The sequence below is a fragment of the Loxodonta africana genome, chromosome 14 (genome assembly GCF_030014295.1).
Source record: "Loxodonta africana isolate mLoxAfr1 chromosome 14, mLoxAfr1.hap2, whole genome shotgun sequence".
NCBI classification, from domain to species: Eukaryota; Metazoa; Chordata; class Mammalia; order Proboscidea; family Elephantidae; genus Loxodonta; species Loxodonta africana.
The window spans coordinates 9,856,356-9,882,628 of record NC_087355.1 but is presented as its reverse complement, the minus strand read 5'-3'; the positions used below and the strand labels follow the sequence as shown (position 1 = coordinate 9,882,628).

At 42.8% G+C, this 26,273-nt stretch overlaps 1 protein-coding gene across 6 annotated transcripts in view; it reads right to left on the bottom strand.

The window, feature by feature from the left end:
• CHD7 (chromodomain helicase DNA binding protein 7) overlaps positions 1-5,544 on the bottom strand; it is a 226,510-nt gene extending 220,966 nt beyond the window's left edge. For 5 of the 6 annotated variants that reach the window (XM_064267725.1, XM_064267724.1, XM_064267728.1 and 2 more), the window contains exon 1: positions 5,293-5,544. The gene's annotated coding sequence lies outside the window, so the exon portion shown is untranslated. Of the gene's footprint in view, positions 1-4,639; positions 4,658-5,292 lie in introns of those variants that run through there. The other variant, XM_064267726.1, reaches the window with a different exon arrangement.
• Between the last annotated feature and the right edge of the window lie 20,729 nt (positions 5,545-26,273).

The following is a 26,273-nucleotide window of genomic DNA, read 5'->3' as shown; positions in this document are numbered from 1 at the left end:
TGGGCTGATTTTCGAAACTACATCACCAGGCCTTTCTTCCTAGTCCATCTTAGTCTGGAAGCTTTACTGAACCCTGTTCAGCATCATAGCAACACACAAGCCTGTGCTGACAGATGGATGGTTACCAGGCATGAGGTGCACTGGTCAGGAATCGAACCTGAGTCTCCCACATGGAAGGCAAGAATTCTACCATTGAACCACCACTGCCCCCCAAACCAAAAACAAACTCGCCGTGGAGTCAATTCCAACTCATAGCAATCCTAGAGGACAGAGTAGAACGGCCCCACGGAGTTTCCAAGGAGTAGCCGGTGGATTCAAACTGCTGACCTTTGGGTGAGCAGCCAGGCTCTCTCAACCACTGTGCCACCAGGACTCCAAATGCAAACTGTAACCCCCTCAAAAATACTGCGGTGAGCTAACAATTATGTTTGCAGTCACCTAACGTTAGTTAAAAGGTACAGGAATCTAGTTATGGTAATGAATGCATGCCTGTAAAATGAAAACAGTAATCAAATCTTGGAATAATTATCTCTGCATTTTTCTCGATGGATAATCATAGTTTTCCAAAAAAACTCTACACCGTGACACTGTAGAAGCAAATAAATTACTGTTGGCTTAAGAACACCTGTACAAGCTGGGTTACCGTGTGCTATAGGGCACCTAAATCACAAGGTCCTTTGGATTCAGAGTATTAGAGGGAGGCCTGAGCATACCCAGAAGCAGCTCATCCGACGAAGACACGGGGCACGGGGCTAGGCACCCTGAGGCCAGTGTGACTCGGGCAAGCTCTGCAATAGCTGGGTGACAAGCCGGAGGCAATTCGTTTAATTAATCTCTCTGGGCTTTAGTTTCTTAATCTGGAAAATGAGAAAGTTAAACTAGCCCTCTAAGGCCCTCACACTCTATTTAGCCAAAGGTTTCCTAATGCTTATAAATGAATTTCTCTTTGACAACATCAGTATGGTTTCCTACACCTATTTATCATTTTACCATGAGTGTGTAGTTTCACCTTAGATTTTTAATATTGGAAAAGTAAGATATAAAAGAGCAGGATTCACAACGCTTTTACTTTCCTGGCTCTTAAATCAGTCTATGAGCAACTGCGAGCTCTGCCATAACCGCAGCCCGTGTGACACCCAACCGGACATACATCACTGCATCTTCATATTTTTTGAAGAAAAACTAAGGGATTATCCACTTCCAAATTCTTTTATGCTTTAATGTCATCAGTCATCTTTGAACATCAAATATTTTTTAAGAACTAAGATTAAATGACAAAAGTTTTCTAGATGAAGAGGGATATTTTATTTGCCAAGCTAAGAAAGCTAGAAACCTGATAAGATATAATACTTAATTCAGCTCATTTAGAAATGGCAATAAAAAGGGTAGTTTTTTAAAACGACAGACAAAATGTGACCATGTGAAGGAATCAGACAATTCAAAGAGCCCCATAAGGGCTCCTGACGCTGTCGCCACATCACCCGAGATGTTTCTTCCCCACTGTTTTTAGTGACTTCAGCTATGTGATCTATACCTATTCATGGGCTTGTTTGTTTACACATAGAAATCATTTGAATATTGGAAATGAACCAACTTCCTTACAAACTGAAGATGTAAGGGCCTTCTTTTGTTTTCTTGTAGTCACACACTTTGCTCAGTCCTGACTAAGCCGTTTTTATTCTTGTGATGCCTTATTTATAGCTGTTTATAAACTGGCCATGGTGTCTGCTAGCAGAAGTATAACTAGTATCTCCAAACTTAATCTCCTTAAAAGTTAAATTCAAATTTAACCTAAATTTGAATACCTGCTTACCTATGGAACTGTGTCTTCTACTAGATGGTAACCCGCCTGAGGGAAGCAGTGCCTCCTATTTCTTGTTTCAGACATTGAAGGCTTGCCAGTGTTTGCTGAATCGAAATTAACTCAAAAGGAACTGTCTGAAAAATTCTTACTCAAGCACTGGGAATACAATGCTATAATCCTAGGTGTGAAAGAGCTACCGTTAACTTGGTACATTATTCTCACGGTTACACAAAGTGTACATAAAAAGCACTCAGATTGTATTCTCTCGGAGATGAAAGCATTCTTATTCTTTTGGCCTAATTTCTTAAAAACTACAAGTATTGCATTATTGACCTTGCATCTGAATAAAAGAAAAGTTTCACATTTCCCTAATGCAGTATCACAAAGATATTCCGTGTGGTATTCATTTTAACTCAATAAAAAGTAAGGTTAAACTATAAGACGCTCATTACAGAAAAAGTTTTGGTTACGGTCCTACGAAGTCGAACTGAAGTACAGGTGAATCTATGAAAGTACTATTCTAAATTCAGTTACTGGGAGGATTCTTTTAAACTTGCGCTTTACATCTTCAGCTTGGGAAAAGTGTTCCCCCCCTCCCCCGCCCAAGAGGAAAATAATGTTTGAGTTTTAGTCATTGCCTATACAATTACTCTTCATCATTTATTCTGCCTTCTGTGTAAAGACATAGAAAAGTTTTTAATTAATTTAAAAACCAATGCATTGATGAAACCAATGTAACTATAATTTGAATTCATGTACCAGTTTTTTTTTTTTTAATTAACTTCGAATCTGAAACTTATCTGAATCTTAAAAACATAAACCTAGGTTAGAATTCATCACATTTCAATTTAGTAACTTGCACATAGGATGAAAAAAAATAGAAAATATCAACAAAATATAAGTGATAAAAACCACAGCGCTAGAAAACACCCCAGATTCTTGAGTGCCATGAGGAGGAAATTCACCTGTTACAAGCCTCACAAAAACCCGTTATGTTTATCAACAGGTCACCAAAAGAAAAGAAAAAAAAGAGAGAGAGGAATGCCATATTCCCACTATTTGGCAATATAAGAAAATTTAGCTCCTAAAATTTGCTGCTCAAGCCCCTTTGTATTTGCAAATTCTATTTACTTATTTACCTTGTTACTTTTTTGTAGAGTACAGATTTTTTCGGGGCGGGGGGGACTTGCCAAGAGCAAACTGGAAGACATAAAATGTCTTCTACTTGTTATCACCTAGAAAGGCAAAACCGAGTCTCAGTCCATGCCCCAAGCATCTAGCTTTCAGCCTCTTTATTATCATTGTCAATGAATGGGCCCCAGTCAAATGAAAGCTGCCATTTTAGGGTAAAGACTGGAGGGCTTCTGTTGTGCAACAGCAAGACAAAAACACTCGGCGACAGATGTACTCTGGGGGCTGGGAAACGGGCTTCAACTTCATAAAATCGCTGCTCAAGTTATTTCTGAAATAGGAATTACACAGTGCATACACATTACTGCAACCTAAATAGATTACAACTGGATAAATCAGGTACCCGTGTTGCTAAGGTCACAGTCACTAAGAGTTTTGGGTCATCGTTAGATCTATGAGGAAATAAGAGAAACACTTTTGTTTTATTAGATAATTACATAAAATAGGTACCCCCCCCCCTTACAGGAGAGAATTGGGGGAAATATACTCAATCCCTCTGAAAGGCATCGCCCACTGCAAAGACGGCTTAAATTCGAATTTTTAGAAAATAAAAATCAGGGCCTTCCCATAATCGTTTAAAAATACAGTTACAATATTTGATATATTCCAGAAAACAAGCCCAGAGGATGAACACATTTTAGGATAAGTTATTTAAATCGACTTGCTAGATAAGATACAAGGGAAACTAAAAAGTATACTTAGCAAGTGGAAAGCTGGATAGTGTATCTAATTCTAGCAATTCAAAAGGAAACTCTCCATGTGGGTTGCTACTTTTCTTTTGTCCATTGTCTGTTCAGAAGGGGGAAAAAAAACTAGTTTAAAACCGAGGTGTGAACAGTCTGTAAAAGTGACCGGGAAAACCGTCCGCCCCATCGCCGAAGCACTCCCCGCGCCGCCCGCTCCACGGGGGCGCTCACAAAGCGGGCGGACGGCGAGAGTTTGGGGTGCGCTCCCACGACGCGGGGTTCCTCGAGGCTGAGCCATCCGGAGAAAGGCGGCTCGGTAATGATGGCTGCTCGGAGCCGGCGGCTCCTTCCCCGGAGCCTCCCGGCCCCCGCCGGGTCTGCGCCCCCGCCCGCGGCCACCCCGCGCCGCCGCGGCCACCCCGCACCGCAGCCACCCGGTGCCCCGCCCGCGCCCCGCGAGCCCAGTCCCCGGTGCGAATCAAACAAACAACGCGGCCCCCGCCGCCCTCCTTCCTCTCCCCGCTGACCGCTTGGCCTCCAGCCACCTCGGCCGTTCACGCTCCGAGCCGCGGCTCTCCGCGGGGGCCAAGCGCACCCAGGCCACCTCGGGGGCCACCAGGCAACCCCCCCTTCCCACGGTGCTGACCCCCGGCGGGCGGGGGCGGGGGAGCCGCGTTGCTCCGGGGGTGAAAGTCTCTATTATGCAGCCGCCGCCGCCGCTCCGGCCAGCTCGGCAAGGTGGGGTCCCCTCCGCGCCGCGCCGCGCCTCCCCGGCCCGTTCTCTTTCTTCTCCTCCGCGCGCACTTGGAACCGCCGGGAGCCCCGGGAGCCCCCTGCCCGGCCTCACAACTCGGCCGCCGGGGCAGCAGCGGGTCGGGCTGGGACGCCCCCCGCGCCGCGTGTTCGCGTCGCCCCGCCCCACGCGGCGCCCCGCGCACTTTCCCCGCCGCCGACCCACCTCGCCTTAGCCGTCCCCCCGCGGCCAGTGCCGCCGCTCTAGGAGGGACACACTTTGTTCGCGCCGGTGTGGCCGCGGCTGCCGGCGAGCGCGGCGTGGTCGGTCCGGGGCGGGGGCGGGGGTCGCCGCCGCTTCCGAGCCGCCACCGCCTCTCAGCCGGCCCGCGCCCGCGCGCCCATCGCCCGCTCGCGCTGGAGTTGGAGCCCAACTTTTCCTCCTTCCCTTTTCTCTCCAAGGGAGCCGGCAACTCGTGCTCGGCGCCGGCGGGAGGACACGCGCTCGCGCTCCTCCGCACGCAGACACGCTCTCTCCGGTCCCCGTGCCCCCCCACGCCGGCAGCACAACAAAAAGCCATTTACATGCGAGGAAGTGACCCTCGGCCGGACCGCGCGCCCCCGCCGCCGCCGCCCGCGAGCGCAGGCAAAAGTTGGGGCGCCTGGCGGCGCTCGGGCGCGGGTTCGGGGCCCACGGGCAGCTGCGGCGACAAGGCGCGGGCGGCGCTGCGCTCCTGCCGCCCCTGTCGCCCCGGCCCTCCGCCCCGCACACGCCCAACTCCTCGCTCCCAACTCCGCGCCGGCCCCGGCCCCGGCCCGGAGCGGTTTCCTGCCGCCGCCGCCGCCCCTCCCGGGCGCCCGGCGAACTCTCGCGCTCACCGGGTCGCTCGGGCTCCTCCACTGCCGGCGCCAAGGGGAAAACAAAACGCAGAGCGGGCTCCGGAGTTGGCTCGGCGGCCGCGGCCGGGGGCTGAACGCACGGGCGCAGAGTTAGCCGGGGCGGACGGGGCTCTGGCGAGTTTCAGGGTCTCCGGCCCCCGGGCCGCCTCCTCCGCGGCGCTCCTTTGTGTAATTTCACTCGATCCAAGTTTAATCCGATAGTTCCCGAGCACGAGCGCGTCCGCACCACCACGGCTCAACCCCCGCGCCGCCGCCGCCGCCGCCGCCACCGCTGCCGCCGCCGCCGCCGCCGCCGCCGCGGCCCCAGCACGCCAGCGCCTGCGCGCGCCCGGCACGCCGCGCGCGCCCGAGGCCGCGGGGCCGCGCGCGCCCGGCGCCGGGTCCTCAGCGCCGCGCCCGCGCCCGCGCGCCGCCACCTGACGTCAGGCGCGCCTGGCATAATTTATGCAAGAATTCGGCCCGGTGGCGGAGGCCGAAGGAGAGGCCGGGAGAAAGGGGCGGCGCGGGGCTGCGGGGCCCGGGCTGCGGAGGGCGGGCCGGGCGCCACTTCCCGTCCCCGGGCGGCCGGGCGCCGGCGCTGCGGGCGGCTTCTCCCCGCGGTCCGTGCGCGGCCGCCGGCAGCCTGGCCGGCGGGGCTCCTCCGAGCGCTCGGCCGCCGCGCGGAGCGCCCGGGCGCGGACTGGCACGGCTGCCACGTTTCCCCGCGCGGCACCTTCCCGGCCGAGCCGGTGCGCCGCCCCGGGGCAGGAAGCGGCCGCTGCGAGTGCGAGCAAGGCTGCGCGGACGGCGGCGGCTCGAGGTGCTGGGCTACCTCTTCTGTCATCATCCTGCAACTCGAAATTATTTCCCCACACGAAATTATTCGGAATGGACACGTTCCATTTCAAATAAATCCATCCTGCTTCTCCTCGTGGCTTTTTCTACATCCTCATTGATAGGACAGCCGGATGCTAATAGTAAATCAAAAAGTTTAACTAGATGGCGTTGAATTTGTTGCCATGCCACAAAAAGAATAGAGAGAGTTCAGTGGTTATGAAACAAAGAAATAGGTTGTGTGCCCATTATTAAACACGTCAGGACTAGAAAATTTTAATCATTCGCTGGCAAAAAAAAAAAAAAAGGGCAGTTTTATATGATCTTCCAGCCGTAAGTATCTGTGCCTCCTGTTCTATTTCTCTTCCCAGTACAAGATAAATATTAAACTTGAGGGAAAAAATTCTTTTACTAATTTTTCTTTTAGAAGGTAGATCTCCAAACATTTATTCAGCACCTCCTATGTGCAAAACACTGGGCAATTCTAATTTGTTTAAAACCGTAAACAATTGTAAACTTTAATAGGATTTGATTCGGTTAAAGATTACATTTATTTTTAAATCAAGAAAGGAACTTAAATCAACCGAAGATTGCCCTAGAACAGACACAGGGTAGATTGACTTGCTATTATTGGATTTCAAAATAAACTGAGAAAATTGCAAAACTATCCAAAATATACTTTCTCACTTTTTTTTTTTGATGGTTATACTATCCGTAGTCCTAAGTCTATAATCACAATATTTCTATTTGAACAAGAGAGTGCTCAGAACTATTTTGTTATGTAACTACTACAACTATTCGATAACAAAGTATTATTAACCTGGACTTATATACTAAAACATTTGTTTTCCTAATATTAGTAAAACTTTATAAATATTTTATTGTGCTTTTGACTTTATTGCATCATATAGTTGGTGTTTTAAAAGAAGTAAATATTTTAATCAAGGAGTTTACAATCTTCAAAATGAAGGTTGATAGTACAGGAAGAATTCTGACACTAAAATATTGAATAATATCAAGTCAATCGGAGCATAAACCAAGAATCAGATTTCTGAGGTTAGGCTTACATTTCCATTGAAGTCTATCTGTCAAAGAAAGAATATGGGGAGTGCTTTGGTTTGCATTTTTAATGATAAATTTATGTGTGTGTGTATACACAGATGTACATATGTATTTGTACATGTGTATATGGGTATGCTTGTATGTATATCTAATACATATAAGCCTATCTCCAAAATAGCATTTGTTGAAGACAGAACACAATCTCTAAACAGAAACCGTGAGTATCTGACTATATGAGAACACGTAAAAAATGATAATGTAGCATGAAAGATGAAAGGAATTACTTCTGTTTTACAGTATACTCCTGCTCATTATCAAATATGCATATATTTCAAGACAATTTATAAGCTAAAATAGATATCTACATATAGTGAAAGTATAACGTTACAGTTAACCTTTAATCAATGTCTTGTGCCCTAGTATATTTAACTGAAGTGATAAAACTCCTTTGAAATGTACCAGAAATAGTACATCCAGTGTCCAAGGTAGAAACAAATAGCCTTCTAGCCCCCTCTCCCCCCCCCCCCCGCCCCACCAAATTACTCTCCTTCCTTATCCCTTATCGCTGTCCTGAGAGCCATTGTGAAGAAGTCTCTAAGCTTTTAGAGGCTGTTCAGCCTGGGAACTTGAGCAGCCAGCCTTGAAAAGCAGAAACCCCCAGGGGCAAACTCCTAGGCAGGCCTGGCCTACCTAAATCATAGCTCCACCCCCACCCCTATCTTTTAGTAGCCTGGGAAGTCCAGATGATTCACTGTTGAAGTTTTCCTGATGAAAATAATTTGAATTTGCAAGCTTTCCCTTAAATAAGCAAATATCTCAGGGAGAAAGATAAGGGATTCGTGGCCATTCACAAACCAGTATAAATTTGTTCAATGAGTTGTTTCCTCAGAACAAATTTAGGGTTTATTCATGTCTACTAGGTGTTGGGCATGGTTCTAGGGTCCAGAGACACAGCCACGAACAAAAGAGACAAAAATCCTGCCCTCACAGAGTTTAAGACCTAGCATATATTGGTAGTTTTGATTTAGCCATAAAAGAAAATGGTAATTTTGGAGGTGAGCGTTTGGGAAATAGGAAAGCCTGAGTTAGTTGTAGCCAGAGGGTAACAAAAGGTACTTGGGACCTGGGAGTGGGGCATTAGCAGGATGGCATGGGTGCAAGCAGGAGACTAAAACCAAAACAAACTAGCTGCCACCGAGTCATCCCTGGGTGGTGCAAGTGGCTTTAAGTGTGTGGCTACTATTGAAATGTTGGTTCAAACCACTTAGAGGCCCTTGGAAGAAAGGCCAAGTGATCTGCTTCCAAAAGATCGCAGCCGTTAAAAAGCCTATGGAGCAAATTCTGTTCTGACACACATGGACTCACCATGAGTTGCCAAGCAGAAGTCATTGACAAAAATACCAAAGACAACTTGACCTCTTACAATTTTCTCTGTTGTTGTTAGGTGCCATTGAGTTGGTTCCGGCTCATAGTGACCCTATGTACAACATTGCCTGGTCCTGTGCCTTCTTCATGATCATTGTTATGCCTGAGCTCATTGTGGCAGCCACTCTGTCAATCCATCTCGTTGAGAGTCTTCCTCTCTTTCGCTGATCTTCTACTTTACCAGACATGATATGGTTCTCCAGCTACGGTCCATCCTGATAACACGTCCAAAGTATGTGAGTCAGAGTCTCACCATCCTAGCTTCTAAGGAGCATTCAGGTTGTACTTCTTCCAAGACAGATTTGTTCATTCTTCTGGCAGTCCATGGTATATTCAATATCCTTTGCCAGCACCACAATTCAAAGGCATCAATTCTTCTTCTGTCTTCCCTATTCATTGCCCAGCTTTTGCATGCATATGACATGATTGAGAACACCATGACTTGGGTTAGGTGTGCCTTAGTCCCTAAAGTACCATCTTTGCTTTTTAACACTTTAAAGAGGTCTTTTATAACAGATTTGCCCAATGTAATGTGTCTTTTGATTTTTTTTCCTCCAGTTTTTTCTCTTTATTTTTATTGTGTTTAGATTAAGGTTTACAGAGCAAAGCGTCATTTGATATCTTGAGTGCTGCTTCCACGGACCTGGATTCTGGATCCAAGTAAAATGAAATCCTTGATAATGTCAATCTTTTCTCTTTTTATCATGACGTTGCTTATTGGTCCAGTTGTGAGGATTTTTGTTTTCTTAATGTTAAAGTGTAATCCAGTTTCTGTTGACCCCATAAAAAAAAAAAAAAAGACTGAAAACAGTCTCTGCCAAGAACTCAGACAAGACCAGCACAAAAAACTTGTCTCTGGGATTGGACTAGACAATGGGATAGAAAGGGATACTGGTGAGGAGTGAGCTTCTTGGATCAAGTAGACACATGAGACTATGTGGGCAGCTCCTGTCTACAGGGGAGATGAGAAGGCAGAGGGGGTCAGAAGCCGGCCAAAGGGACACAAAAATAGAGAGTGGAGGGAAGGAGTGTCCTGTCTCATTAGAGGGAGAGCAACTAGGAGTATATAAAAAAAAAAAAAAAAAAACACCAAACTCACTGTCGTCGAGTTGATTCTGACTCATAGCGACCCTACAGGACAGAGTAGAACTGCCCCATAGGGTTTCCAAGGAGCGCCTGGCGGTTTTGAACTGCCGACCTCTTGATTAGCAGCCGTAGCACTTAACCACTATGCCACCAGGATTTCCAGGAGTATATTGCAAGGTGTGTATAAATTTTTGTATGAGAGACTGACTTTATATGTAAACTTTCACTTAAAGCACAATAAAAATTTAAAAAGAAATATAAAACAACAACAACAAAAAAAACTTGTCTCTGGGACGAAGCCATACTGTATCAACCTATAATACTGGGGGGGGGGGGTGCAGGAAAGTAGAAATAATTTTCATATCCAAAATAATTGAAAAACACCAAACTTTTAGAACACCTCGTATCTTAAAAAAAAAAAAAAAAAAAAATTTTTTTTTGTAAGCCCTTAAAAATATTGCAAAGTTATACGCTAATTATACTAAGTCCACTGTTGAGGAAATAATAGCGTGCATTTTCAGAACTCATCTTTTGACCTTGTGCTCCGAACCAATTTTCAATTCACAGAAAATAACTTTCTTTAGAGTCATATATTTCCCCACTGAAAACTGTATTATTGTGCTTCCTCATTTACCAAATTTGCATCCACATGACACTGGCTAACTCCAAACAATACGTTTTGCATTAAATGATGAAGATTTACACCCACTGAAGATACACAGAAAAACATACCAACCCGCCCAACACACGCACACTGTCACATTGCCTGCTAACTCTCGGCCTGTCTGAAGTTGTACATTTCTAAACCAGTCATTCAGGCTGTAGCCTTGTGGGGCTGGACTTTGCTTTGGTGGGGAAATAAAGAGAAAAAAAAAAAAAAACTGACCTTTTTAGACAGGATTATAAAACAAAAACTAATACCTGTGAGGAATATGCTTCTTAATTCAATCAGATACACGAGACCAAACGGGCTGCTCCTGTCCAAAAGCAGGATAAGAAGCAGGAAGGGACAGAAAGTGGTCAAATGGACACAGAGTGACGGTTGGAAAGGGAGAACGTGCTTTCACATTGTGGGGATTGTAACTACTGACACAAAACAATATGTGTATAAATTTTTGTTTGAGAAATTAACTTGAGCTATAAACTTTCACCTAAAACACAATTTAAAATTAAAAAAAAAAATTGACCTTTTAGAGTTGGTGAAGGGCATATGTAAAATTGGAAGCCCTGGTCGCGTAATGGTTAAGAGCTAAGGCTGCTAACCAGAAGGTCGGCAGCTCAAATTCACCAGGCGCTCCTTGGAAACCGTATGGGGCAGTTCTACTCTCTCCTACAGGATGGCTATGAGTCAGAATCGACTTGATGGCAACGGGTTTGGTTTTTTGGTTTTTGGAGATAGTTATCCAACCTTAATTATTATGTAGATTGACATGTTCATAATTACCACTTACTTGATTACCTGATAAAATAGGGTAAAATGTTAATATTTGGAAAATCTGGGTGAAGAGTACAGAGGTATTCTTTGTGTTACAGAAAGTATTTGTATGTGTTTTCTGTTGATCTAAAAGTATAGTTTTAAAAAATGGTTAAAATGTTCCAAAGGTAGATAGATAGATATAGATTTTAGAGGTCTATAAATTCTGAAGAAAGCACCAAAAGAAAAGTCTAAACTTTTCCTGGATCACTGGAATAACCGCATAACCTTCCACTGTAATTTTTTTCATGAGGGAAAGAGCCCAGTTGGATAGGAAAGTGCTGTATTGGTTAGAAAGTGGGCCACACACATTCTTTGACATTAAAATGTTCTATTATATTGCCTAAAATTATAATTTCCCAATGATATTACCTTTAGCCTTGTTATTTGTACTACTTTAAATTTACTGGGTAGTTACTGTAACGCTGAATTGTCTAATGTTGACTTTGTAAATGTAGTATATATTTTTACAGTAATAAAAACTTTTTTTTTAAGTTACTTTGTTGTTGTTAGGTGCCCTCGAGTCAGTTCCAGCTCATAGTGACCCTATGCACAACAGAACGAAACACTGCCTGGTGCTGAGCCATCCTTAAAATCGTTGTTATGCTTGAGCTCATTGTTGCAGCCACTGTGTCAATCCACCTCGTTAAGGGTCTTCATCTTTTCCGCTGACCCTATACTCTGCCAAGCATGATGTTCTTCTCCAGGGACTGATCCCCCCTGACAACAAGTCCAAAGTATGTAAGACGCAGTCTCGCCATCCTTGCTTCTAAGGAGCATTCTGGCTGTACTTCTAAGACAGATTTGTTCGTTCTTTTGGCAGTCCATGATATATTCGATATTCTTCGCCAACACCACAATTCAAAAGCGTCAATTCTTCTTTGGTCTTCCTTATTCATTGTCCAGTTTTCACATGCATATGATGCGACTGAAAATACCATGGCTTGGGTCAGGCACACCTTAGTCTTCAAGGTGACATCTTTGCTCTTCAACACTTTGAAGAGGTCCTTTGCAGCAGATTTACCCAATGGTTACTCTTATTGCAGGTTAAAGCCGACTTGAATATGAAGATATTGGTGTCTTTCCATAAAGACTTCTTTGTTTTTGTTGTTGTTTTTCCTCCAGGTTTTAATGTAGCATATGAGTATGAATTAGTTCAATTTTTTTTTTCCTGAAGATTCTTAAGTTATTCTTGGGGTACCTTCCTGTACTTTTTAATTTATTAGGTATATGTGGGGTGAAATATTTTAGCAATCAGTGCATCAGTGTTCTTAAGTAAACAGATAGCATTTTGATTTAAAAATCAATTACAAGTTTTTGATGACCACTGTCAAGGACAAGCCTTATGATAAAGTCAAGATATCAGATGAAAAGAAAATCACTATGGCTACAATTAGGGGTCCCTGGGTGGTACAAAAGGAGCCCTGATGGTGCAGTGGTTAAAGTGCTTAGCTGCTAACCAAAAGGTTGGCAGTTCAAATTCGCCAGCAGCTCCACATGAGAAAGACGTGGCAGCCTGCTTCTGTAAAGATTACAGGCTTGGAAACCCTATGGGCAGCTCTACTGTGTCCTGTGGGGTTGCTATGAATCAGAATCAAAATGACAACAGCAAGTTTGGTTTTTTCAATGGGTAGTGCAAATGGTTAAGCACTCAGCTACTAACGGAAAGGTAGGCAGTTCAAACCCACTCAGCGGCACCTTGGAAGAAAGGTCTGCCAATCTCTGAAAAATCAACGATTAAAAACCCTGTGGAGCACAGTTCTACCTGGACACACATGGGATATCCATGAGTCAGAATCAACTCCACAGCAACTGGACAAGGACTGTATATAGTTATACCATTCTCGGTTCCCCGGGATAGCAAGTTCAGTTAAGCTTTATTCATTCTTTCAATAAACATCCTTTTTGTGTGTGTGCGTGCTTTAGATGAACGTTTACAGAGCAAATTAGTTCCCGTTCAATAATTTATACACAAAGTATTATACACAAAGTATTCCGTGACATTGGGTGCAATCCCCATAACATGTCAGCATTCTTCCCATTTTCACCCTGAGTTCCCCATTCCCATTCATCCAATTTTCCTGCCCCTTCCTGCCTTCTCATCTTTGTTTTTGGGACAATGTTGTCCTTTCGGTCTTCTATAGTCGATTACTCTAAGGAGCACTTTCCTCAAAGGTGTTATTGTTTATTTTATATGCTTTGGTGGCACAGTGGTTAAAATCCATGATGACTACTAACCAAAATGTTGGCAGTTGGAATCCACCAGCTGCTCCTTGGAAACCGTATGGAACAGCTCTACTCTGTCATATGAGGTCACTATGAGTTGGAATCAGCTTGGTGGCAACAGGTTTGTTTGTTTTTGTCTATTATTTGACTGAAGGGTGATCTCTGAGAGTGGCTTCAGATTCTAGTTAGAAGAGTGACTAAGTGCCATAGTCTTGGGAGTTTCTCCAGTCTCTATCACATCAGCAAGCCTGGACTTTTTTATAAGTTTGGATTTTGTTCTACATTTTTCTCCCACTCTGTCCAAACTGTCTATTGTGATCCTTGCCAGAGCTGTTGGTAGTAGTAGCTGGGCACCATCTAGTTCTTCTGGTCTCAGGCTAGTGGAGGCCATGGTTCATGTGGGCCTTTGGATTAATTGCTTCCTTGAGTCTTTGGTTTTCTTCACTCTCCTTTGCTCCTGTTGGGAAAAGACCAATAGTTGTATCTTTCAATAAACATTCTTTCAATAAATTTACTGAAAGCCTACTATGTGCCAGACTTTGTATGGGCACTGAGGATATGATAAAGTCCCTGTCTTCAAGGAGCTTATGGCTATGGCAGCATAAAGGAGTGATTCTTGCTGCCTGGAACAGCAGAGCAGGCTTCCTAGAATAAGTGAGGCTTCAGTTGGGTCTTGAGTAGGCACAGGAGTTTATCAAAACAAGGAGGGCAAAAGGCATTCCAGACCAGTCAGAGGACCAAAAGCTCAGTGGCTCCAAAACCTGGTGAGTTCAGTTTATTGCACATTTGTTCAAGTTATTGGTTCCATTATGAGTGGAACATCAAAGTTGAGACAGTTCTCCTCCACAATCTGTTCTGATCCTCTGAAATGGCTGGCTGTTCTTCACTTGTCCTCCCAAAAGGGCCCATCTTCATCAATACAAGCCTACATTGAATTACAATGAATTTTTGTTCTACGTTCTGATTGGGTTTTGAGTTACTGGGGGTAATGACTATGTCTTATCTTCTACATCCTCCACCAGTATAGAAAGATCCACATAGAAGGTGATCAATAAATGCTTAAACAAATGCTTAAATAAACACTTATAGTAATGGTGGGGGAAGTAGCAGGGCGTCAGGCTAGAGAAGTAGTCAGGGCCAAGGAGAGCTCTAGGCTGCACTTCAAAGGTTGTGGAGAGTCCTTGAAAGGGTTTCAGTAAGACAGTAACAGGTCAAATCTGTCCTAGCAGGGTGAAGAAAGTGGAGAACTAGTCCTGAAGCAGAAATGAAAGTGAGGAGGAGCTCAGAAGCAAAGACAAGGGAAGCTGCAAAAGCAACTGCAAACTTCTTTTTATTGTCCAGACTTTAAGACATTACTAGAAAAAGAATAAAGTGAGAGGACCCACAGACCCTGCTTTCAAAATATACTTCAAAGCTACAGTGGTTAAAACAGCCTAGTACTGGTATAATAATAGACATATAGACCAATGAAATAGAATTGAAAAGTCCAGGAACAAATTCATACATCTATAGTCAACTGATTTTCAAAAGGGGTGCCAAGTCCATTTAATGGGCAAGGAAGAGTCTCTTCAATAAATGGTGTTGGGGAAATTGGATTTCCCCACACGCAGAAGAAAATTAGATTTCCACATGAATCAAGATTCATGCCTCATACCATACACGAATGCCAGTTCAAAATGGATCAAGGACCTAAATATGAAGACTAAAACCATAAAATTCTTAGAAGAAAACGTAGGGGTGAGGCTCTAGGGCTTGGTGTTTACAGATTATCAGATATGATAACAAAAGCTCAAGTAGCAAAGGACAAAATAGATTGGACTTCACAAAAATTAAATACTTTTGTACATCAAAGGACTTTACCAACAAAGTGAAAACACAACCTACAAATTGGAAGAAAATTTTAGGGAACCATATATCTGATATAGGTCTAATATCTAAAATACATATAAAACTTTTACAACTTCACAACAAAAAGACAAAAAACCCAATTTAAAAAATGGGCACCTAGTATGCATCAACAGATGAATGGATAAACTATGGTACATATACACAGTGAAGTACTATGCAATGATAAAAAACAATGATGTATCTTTGAAACAGCTCACAAAGTGAATGCATCTGGAGGGCATTATGTTGAGTAAACTAAGTCAATCACAAAAAGGCAAATACTGTATGAAACCACTATTTTAAAAACTCATGAAAAGGTTTATACACAAAAAGAAACAATTTTTGATGGTTACGAGGGAGAGGAGGGGTGGGGGAGGGAAAAACACCAACTAGACAATAGATAAGTGGTAACTTTGGTGAAGGGTACGACAGTACATAATACTGGGGAAGCCAGCACAACTTGACCAAGGCAAAGGCATAGAAATTTCATAGACACATCCAAACTCCCTGAGGGACCGAGTTACTGGGCCGAGGGCTGGCGATCATGGTCTCAGGTGACATCTAGCTCAATTGGCCTAATACAGTTTATAAAGAAAAGCTCTACACCCTACTTTGGTAAGTAGTATGTGGGGTCTTAAGAGCTTCTGAGAAGCCATCTAAGATACGTCTACTGGTGCCATCCCATCTGAAGCAAGAGAGAATGGAGAAAACCAAAGACACAAGTGAGAATGGAGAAAACCAAAGACACAATGGACCACAACTACCACAGCCTCCGCCAGACTGAACCCAGCACAACTAGATAGTGCCTGGTTACCACCACCAACTGCTCTGGCAGGGATCACAATAGACTGTTCCGGACAGAGCTGCAGAAAAGTGTAGAACAAAATTACAAACTCACAAAAAAAGACCAGACTTACTGGTCGGACAGAGACCAGAGAAATCCCAAGAGCATGGGCCCTTTTAACTCAGCACTGAAGTCACTTCTGAGGTTCGCCCTTCAGCCAAAGACTAGACTGGCTTTATAAAACAAACAATAACAACAAGTAGTTCAACCATGCATACGAGACTAAATGGGTACATCAGCCCAGGGGCAAGAACGAGAAGGCAGGAGAGGGCAGGAAAGATGGACGAATAGAAATGGGGAACCCAAGGTTGAGAGAGTGTTGACATGTCACAGGGTTGGCAAACAATGTCACAAAACAATATGTGTATTAATTGTTTAATAAGAAACTAATTGCTCTGTATACTTTCACCTAAAGCACAATAAAAAAAATATTTTTTTAAAGGGCAAAGGATTTGGACTATTCACCAAACAAGATATTCAATGGCCAAAGAAGCACATGAAAAGATTCTCAACATCATTATCCAGCAAAAAAACCCGTTGTCAATTCTGACACATAGAGGCCCTATAGGACAGAGTGGAACCACCCCACAGGGTTTACAAGGTTGTAAATCTTTACGGAACCAGGCTGCCACATCTTTCTCTCACAGAGCAGTTGGTGGAATTGAACCGCTGACCTTTTAGTTAGCAGCAGAGCACTTAACCACTGTGCTATCAAAACCACAATGAGAAATTACCTCAGCCCCATTGGAATGGCAGTGATTTTTTAAAAAAGGAAAACAACAAGTGTTGACAAGATTGTGGAGAAATTGGAACATTTGTCCATTGCGGGTGGGAATGTAAAATGGTGCAGGTGTTCTGGAAAAAATTGGCAGCTCCTCAAAAAGTTGAACATAGAACTGTCATATGACCCAGCAACCACAATCCTAGGTATACACCCAGAAGAAGCGAAGGCAGGAATGTAAACAGAAACCTGTACACCAATGATCATTGCAGCACTTTCCACAACAGTCAAAAGGTAGAAACAACTGAAACATCCATTAACAGATGAACGGATACACAAAATGTGGTCTACCCTACAATGGACTATCCCTCAGCCATGCAGGCAAATGAAGTCCTGGTGCATGCCACGACACGGATGAACCTTGGAAACATGCTGAGCGGAGGAGGCCTGTTGCGAAAGGACAAGTACAGTATGATCTCACTTATATGAAATAAGCAAATATGTAGAAGCTGGAGATTATTCATGGTTATGAGAAGTGGAAGGGAGGGGGACCGGGGAGTTTTTGCTTAAGGGGAATGGAGTTTATGCTAATGTGGCAGAATATTTCGGGAAAGGGGAACGATTAGGGTAGCACAACATGAAAAATGAAAGCAGTGTCATTGAATTGTCAATGTGCGTGCTGTCGTGCTGAGGCATGTTTGGGTGTGTACATTTCCACCACAATAAAAAAATAGGAAGGAAAAAAAAGACAAGAGCTCGGCTCCTAACCAAAAGGTCATCAGTTCAAATCCACCAGCTGTTTCTTGGACATCCTATGGGGCAGTTCCATTCTGTCCTATAGGGCCACTATGAGTCAGAATCGACTCCACGGCCATAGGTTAACGGGGTTAGATGCTTGCCCTGTGGGCTTGTGACCAGAAGGGGAAGAGGCCAGCCTGAGACCACTCTGCCCTGTGGTGGTGGGAGGCAGTGCTCTGTCAGGAAGGAGCACTGAAGCGGCCCTGCTCTCAACCTGGAACAAGCCACTCGCCTCTTGCTTTTCAGTTACCTGCTCCAATAATCTGTGACTTGGTGTCAACAAACTCATCCTAAGTAATACTGGGCAGTCTTTTAAGCCTCTCATTGCCTCCATTTCTAGACTAAAATCCAGTTGCCGTGGAGTCGATTATGGTTTTCAATGGCTGATTTTTCAGGAGTAGATTGCCAGACCTTTCTTCCAAGGCAAGTCTGGGTGGACATGAACTTCCAACCTTTCAGTTGGCAGCCCAGAGTGTTAAGCATTTGCAGCACCCAGGAACTGCATTTCTAGACTAACCAAAAAAACAAACCTATTGCCGTCAAGTCGATTCTGATTTTTTTTTTTTTTTTATAGCAACCCCATCAAACAGAGTAGAACTGAACTCCAACTGCCAATCTTTTGGTTAGCAGCTATAGCTTTTAACCACTACACCACCAGGGTTTCCATTTCTAGACTAATAAATGAACATTCATTTACAAACTACAATAAGATATTTTTATAGAAACTTTGAACTAAAAACATAATGTATTATTCATCCAACAGTGATTGAGCGCTTTCTGTGCACCACACACCATGCTGGATGCTACAAACACAAAAACACAGCACTGCCTCTGGCCTGGAGGAGTTCTCTGGCTGCACAGGGGGACAGACGTTTAAGCGCGCCATTGCAATAAGCACGTGTACAATAGCAGCATTATTGGGCGCAGTGAAGAAGGGATGACTAATTCTGGTTCTGCCTAGACATTCAGGAAGGCTTCACAGAGGATGTGAGTCTTGAAGGACTCTGCAGATATCAAATTGTGGGGAGGCACACCAGGCAGGGCCCCCCGCCCCCGCCCCCGCCCCCAGACGCATGGGGGCAGGGGCTAGTCTCGACACTGCCAGTAATCTGGCTCAGCTAGAGCACAACACACACAGGGAAGGAGCAGGAAGTGGGGGTGGGAATAGAAGTCGGGCCAGCTCAGGAGGGTTTTGCAGCACATTAAGAAATTTTTACCTATTGTGTAGATGAATAGGGGCCACCACAGACTGTCAGCAGGAAAACGTTCAGGACAAATTTGGATATGTTGGCTGTGTGACCAAACCCCCGAACACGGAGACTGACAAGAGGATTGGTGATTGGTGATGTTGGTCTAAGTAAGACGTGATAGGGCCTCTACCAAGGAGGCATTCGGGGAACAAGACAAAGGAATAGATTTGAGAGATATTTAGATGACACTTTTGATAAGATTTGGTGAACAACTTGTGACTTTTGGGAAGTGAATGAAGGATAGGGGTGAAGATTCACTTCTAGGTTTCTGTTTTGGGTGACTAGTTATGTCACTAACTTACAAGGAAAAAGAGATAGCATTTTGCAGGAGAAATTTTTGGAAGAAATCAGTGCTTTGGCATAGGAATTTGAGGCAATCTGTGGAATAGTCAAGTGGGAGTATCCGTTAAGTCAGAGGTGGGATTTAGAAGATTGGTCTGGTCTGGAAATGCAGACGTAAGAATTATGGGATATGAACGGTACTTAATCCATTGGAATGGGTGAGATTGCTTAAGAAAAACATGTAGCATGAGACAAAAGCAGGCTGAGGACAGGAATCTTTAAAATACCATTATTATTATTATTTTTTTAGTTATCTATTATTGCATATCAAACCATCCCAAAACGTAGTGACTTAAAACAATGATTTATTATTCATCTCGTGGGTTTACTGGGAGTTGAGCTCAGCTGGAATAACTGGGGTGGTTGAATATCTGTCTCTCTCAGTGTCTCTCTCTATATATATCTCTACTTCTCTGTCTCTGACTCTACTGCCCCTTTGGTCTTTCATCTTGGTCATCTTTATGGCATGGAAACCTCTGGGGAGTGTTCTAAAAAGTCAAGCCCCAGTGCACAGGCGCTTATCTAGCCTCTGCTTGCTTCATGTTTTCTGATGTTCCATTGACCAAAGCAAGTCAAATGGTCAAGTCCAGAATCAATGTGGGAGGGGAATACGATAATGCATGGATACTCCGTAGTGTGATTCACTGGGAGACCCTCATTATCCATGCCAAACATATATTAAGATATAGACAGACAAAAAAGTAATAAAGAGAGACATCAAAAGAGAAGCCATTGGAACAACAACCAAAAACAAAAAGTAGGGTGGGGGGCTACAGATGCTGATACTGATTAGATATAACCAATCACTGCATGGGATTAGTTCTCTTGATTTGGAGGCTTAGGGCCGTGGTCTTCTGGGGCAATCCAGTCAACTTGTATAATACAGCTTTTAAAGTTTGTGTTCTACCTCCCAGTGCGCTGAGTAATATCTGGGGTTTTAAAAGCTTACAAGCAGCCATCTAAGATACAACTATTATTCTTTATTAGTCTGGAAAAAAAAGAGAAAGAAGGAAACCCAAGAATCAGAGAAGAAACTGGACTACAGGACTAACTGTCTACATGAACCACCACTTCCTTCACCTTGAGACCAAGAGAACGAAGACAGTGCCCAGCTACCACTCCTAAAATTCTGGTTAGGAGCACGATAGATAAATCCTGATAAAAGAGCAGTAAAATGTGGAACAGAACATCATATTCTTAAAGAATCCAGACTTACTGAACCCACTGAGGTTGGATTGTGACCTTGAATTGAAATGAAACTATCCCCTGAAGAATCCATTAAACTAAGCAAAATTTTAGCCCAAAGAGTAGACATTGTCACCCTTGAGTACTGAGTTTCTTTTAAAATATATATATATATATATATATATATATATATATATGTAAGACTAAAGGGTCAACAGCTATTTTAAAGCATAGATGAGAAGATTGAGGACAGGGAGATTAAGTAAATGAAAGTGAAACAAGTAGAACAGAAATAACTAGAATATTGTAATAATGTGAAGAATGAAGCCAATATCACTGGTCATTATGTCTAGAAACTGTGGAATGGGAGTGGGTTTTGCTGTGTATATTTTCACCAAAAATTAAATTAAATTAAAAAAAAGAGAGAAGTCATTGAAGAAAACTCACAAAAATCAATCTGAAAGGAAGAATAAGGCATCAAGGAAGAACAGTTTTAGACGGGAAGGAATAACAGCATCGAATGTCGCAGAGAGATCAGGTAAGGAAGGGATGTTCTCTGGATTTAGTCACTGTTGAGTTTTTCAGTTTCAAGGGTCGAAGGAGGAGAATAGATTGCAGATGGATGAGAAGTTAATTAGAGTTGAGGAAGTATAGGCAGTTCGTATAGATTTCAGACTTTTTCTTAGAGCCTTGGTTAAGAAATGAAGAGAGTTGGGGTGATAACTAGAGAAAAACTCACATTAAAGAAAGAGCAGTAGTTTTGTTTTTTATTGGGTTGTATTAGCTTCCTAGGGTTGCCATAACAAAGTACCAACTGGGCAGCTTAAGACAAGAGAAATTTATTGTCTGACTGTTCTAGTGGGTAGAAATCCAAATTCGGGATGTGAGCAGGGCCATCATTTCTCCAAAGTCTCTAGTGAAGATACTTCTTTGCCTTTTCCTAACTTCTGGTGGTTCCTGGAAATCCTTGACATTCCTTGACTTATAGATGCATTATCCCAATCTCTGCCTCCATCTTCATAAGGCCATCTTTCCTCTGTCTGTCTCTCTGGATCTCTTTTCCTCTTTTTATAAAGACATCACTCATATTGCATTAGGGTCCACCCTACTCCACTACGACCTCATGTTAGCTGATAACATCTTCAATAACCCTTTTTCTAAGCAAGGTCAACATATCTTTTGGGGGTAGGGAATTCCACTCACACACAAGGTGATAAGCATTATTTTAGAGTAAGATAAAGGAGACAGGAGGAGGGAGAAGATAACTATTTAGGAAATTAAGTCTTTAAGGGAGAGGGTTGAATCAACCTACGGTAGACGAATTAGTCATCATCTGTGTTTCTGAAACAAAACAAACAAAAAAAGACAGATGAAAATGACAGTCAAGTTTATAGATTCAGGCGGAAGGAGATGTCAGAAAGTTAAGCAAATTTATTTATAATAGCTTCTATTTTTTCTTATTAGTTCGGGGGTTAATCACCTCCTGAGACTGAAATGTTCATGGGTACTTAAGAGACGCAAGCAAAGTGTTCACTTTTTAGAATAGCCACAATTGGAAGAAAGAAGCTCCAAAAAGAAAGTAAAAGGACTCTCCTTGATTATCAGGCTGAGACTGAAGTGGCACCAAATTGGTACTCAATTTTCCTAAGTTACATTCACCCTCTGGGAGAAAGAGTACACCCAGGAGACTCTAATCCCTTCTGAGGAGATCCAGAGGGACAATTGGCCACATTACCAATGTGAGGGCCAGCTTCCGAGGGGCCACACAAAATCAGCTTGAGTTGTTATCTGGAGCCAGGAAGTAAGCATGACTACCAATCCTTCATTTAAATGTAGGACATGCTGTTGTTGTTAGGTGCCATCAAGTCAGTTCTTACTCATAATGACAACAAAACAAAACACTGTCTAGTCCTGTGCATTCCTTGTGTCAATCAATCTCATTGAGCGCCGCCTTCTTTTTCACTGACCACTTTACCAGGCATGATGTCCTTCTCCAGCTACTGGTCCCTCCTGATAACATGTCCAAAGTACATAAGACAAAGTCTCATCATCCTCACTCCTAAGGAGCGTTCTGGCTTTACTTTATCCAAGACAGATTTGTTCATTCTTCTGTAAGTCCATGGTATATTCAATATTCTTCATCAACATCATAATTCAAAGGCAACAATTCATCTTCACTCTTCCTTATTCATTGTCCGGCTTTTGAATACATATGAGGCAATTGAAAATACCATGACTTGAGTCAGATGCACCTTAGTCCTCAAAATGACTTCTTTTTAGCACTTTAAAGAGGTCTTTTGCAGCAGATTTGCCCAACGCAATGCATCTTTTGATTTCTTGACTGTTGCTTCCATGGGCATTGATTGCAGGTCCAAGTAAAATGAAATCCTTGACAACTTCAATCTTTTCTCCAATTTTTATGATGTTGCTTTTTGAACCAGTTGTGAGAATTTTTGTTTTCTTTAGGTTGAAATGTAATCCATACTGAAGGCTGTATTCTTTACTCTTCATCAACAAGTGCTTCAATTCCTCTTTGTTTTCAGCAAGCAATGTTCTTTCATATGCATAACACAGGTTGTTAATGAGTCTTCCTCCAATCTTGATGCCACATTCTTCTTCATATAGTCCAATTTCTGGGATTATTTGCTCAGCATACAGGTTGAATAAGTATGGTGAAAGCATACAACCCTGACACACACCTTTCCTGATTTTAAACCATGAAGTATCCCATTGTTCAGATTGAATGACTGCCTGTAGATCTATGTACAGGTTCTACATGAGCACAATTAAGTGTTCTGGAATGCCATTCCTCACCATGTTACCTATAATTAGTTATGATCCACAAGTCAAATGCCTATGCATAGTCAATAGAACACAGGTAAACATCTTTCTGGTATTCTTTGCTTCAGCCAAGATCCACGCGACATCAACAAAATCTCTCATCTTCTGAATCTGGCTTGAATTTCTGGCAATTCCTTGTCGATGTAATGCTGCAACCATTTTTGAGTTATCTTCAGCAAAACTTTACTTGCATAGGATATTAATGATATTGTTGGATAATTTCCACATTCTCTTAGATCACCTTTCTTTGGATTGGGCACACATATGGATCTCTTCCAGTTCATTGGCCAGATAGCTGTCTTCCAGATGTCTTGGCATAGAGAAGTGAGCACTTCTAGCTTTGCATCCATTTGCTGAAATATCTCAATTGGTATTATGTCAATTTCTGGAGACTTGTTTTTATCCAATGCCTTCAGTGCAGCTTGGAATTCTTCCTTCAATACCATTGGTTCTTGATCGGATGCTTCCTCCTGAAATGGGTGAATGTCAACGAATTCCTTTTGATGCAGTGGTTTCCATCTTCTTTTGATGCTTAATCGTGTAATATTTGCCCCCATAGAATCCTTCAATATTACAACTCAAGGATAGAATTTTTCCCACAGTTTTCTCAGCTTGAGAAATGCCAAGTGTCTTCTTTCTTTTTGGTTTTTTAATTCCAGGTCTTTGCACATTTCATTATAACACTTTGTCTTCTTGAGCCACCCTTTGAAATCTTCTGTTCAGCTCTTTTACTTCAGCATTTCTTCCATTTGCTTTAGCTACTCTATGTTCAAGAGTAAGTTTCAGGGACTCTTCTGACATCTGTTTTCATCTTTTCTTTCTTTCCTGTCTTTTTAATGGCCTTTTGCTTTCTTCATGTATGATGTCCTTGATGTCATCCCACACTTACCTGGCCTGACTTCAGTTGTTAGTGTTCAGTGCATCAAAATCTATTCTTGAGATGGTCTCTAAATTCAAGTGGGATGTATTCAAGGTTGTACTTTGGCTCTTGTGGACTTGTTTTCATTTTATTTTCAGCTTCAACTTGAACTTGCATATGAGCAATCGATGGTCTGTTCTGAAGTTGGCCCCTGGCCTCGTTCTGACTGTTGATACTGAGTTTCTTCATTGTCTCTTTCCACAGATGTAGTGGATTTGATTCTTGTGTATTTCATCAGGTGAGGTGCATGTGTATAGTCGCCACTTATGTTGTTGGAAAACAGTATCTGCCATGAATAAGTCACTGGTCTTGCAAAATTCTATCATGCAATCTCTGACATCATTTCTATCACCAAGGCCATATTTTCCAACTACCAATCTTTCCTCTTTGTTTCCAACTTTCATATTCCAATTATCGATAATTATCAATGCACCTTGATTGTATGTTTGATCAATTTCAGACTGCACAAGTTGGTAAAAATCTTCTATTTCTTTATCTTTCGCATTAGTGGTTGGTGCATAAACTTGAATGGTAGTCGTGTTAACTGGTCTTCCTTATAGGCGTATGGATATTATCCTACCACTGACAACGTCGTACATCAGGATAGATCCTGAAGTGTTCTTTTTGACAACGAATGCAATGCAATTCCTCTTCAATTTGTCATTCCTGGCACAGTACACCATATGATTGTCTAATTCAAAATGGTCAATACCAGTCCATTTCAGCTCACTAATGCCAAGGACATCGATCTTTCTATGTTCCATTTCATTTTGATAACTTCCAATTTTCCTAGATTCATACTTCATACTTCCCACTTTCTGAGTATTAATGGACATTTGCAACTGTCTCTTCTCATTTTGAGTCATGCCACATCAGCCAAAGAAGGTCCTGAAAGTTTTATTCATCCTTGTCAGTAAGGTTGACTCTACATGAGGAGGCAGCTCTTCCCAAGTCATATTTTGAGTGCCTTCCAACCTGAGGGGCTCATCTTCCAGCACTATATCAGACAATGTCACACTGCTATTCATAAGGTTTTCCTGGTCTTTTTTTTTTTTTAAGAAGTAGATTGCTGGGTTCTTCTTCCTAGTCTGAGTCTAGAAGCTCTGCTGAAACCCTGGTAATCTCAGTGGTGCCAATATCATAGAGTGGAACATAATATTATCATTGCAAATTTCTGGATAATTCTAGGCCAAACAATGTCAACCTCAAAGTTGTCTGTTCTTTGGTATTTAAAATGAGAATAAGCCATAATTTATAGTTGCTTTTATTTCATGTGTCAGATCTCATGCCCCTCCTACATTTGTGTCTGGTTTAGATATGTGCTTGCATGTGACATTCCTGTCTTCTTCCTCCTTGATCAAGATATTCACAGCACATAGCATATTTGATTTGACTTTGCAGGTCATGTGCATACAACCCTCATGGTGCAGATGAAGATTCTGAGGCTCAGAGAGGTTGCCCAAGGTCCCCTTTCTGGTGAAAAGCGAAGATGGGACTCAAACCCAGGTCTTCTAACTCCCTGATCTGTGCTCTTCCTCAAACAGAAATCTAAAGACTGCCAAAAGGCTACTTCCCTTTCTTGTGAGCCACAGTAACGTCCTTTACATCAAGTATTCAATTTTCCTCTGCTTTAAAAGGGAAAAGTTCACATTTGACAGACAAGTCTGCTACCTGATTCTCACAAAGACATGCCTTAGGATGCAGCTCTTGATAAGACAGACTTGAGAATTACACAACTGTTGTGATTAATCCCTTCTCATGGGTGGAAACACTGACTACGCTCACCTAGCCATATCCGTTGTCACATATGTTGACATGCACTCACGTATTCAAGACGTCATTCAGATTTGTAAGAGACTGGTCAGAGCGTGCACCTTGCACAGTGTCTGGCATACAGGAGGTGCTCAACAAATCCTTGTGGAATAAATGTTGCCTTAAAGGCACTGGGCAGCCTGGAGACTGAAAGGCAAAAGCAATTTTTTTTTTTTTTTTTTTTTACCTTCTGTGCTTGGATCTGAATTTTATCTTAATTTGTATTTTTAAATACTTAACGTCCTCTAAAGTTTCACATGTTTATAATATAACTG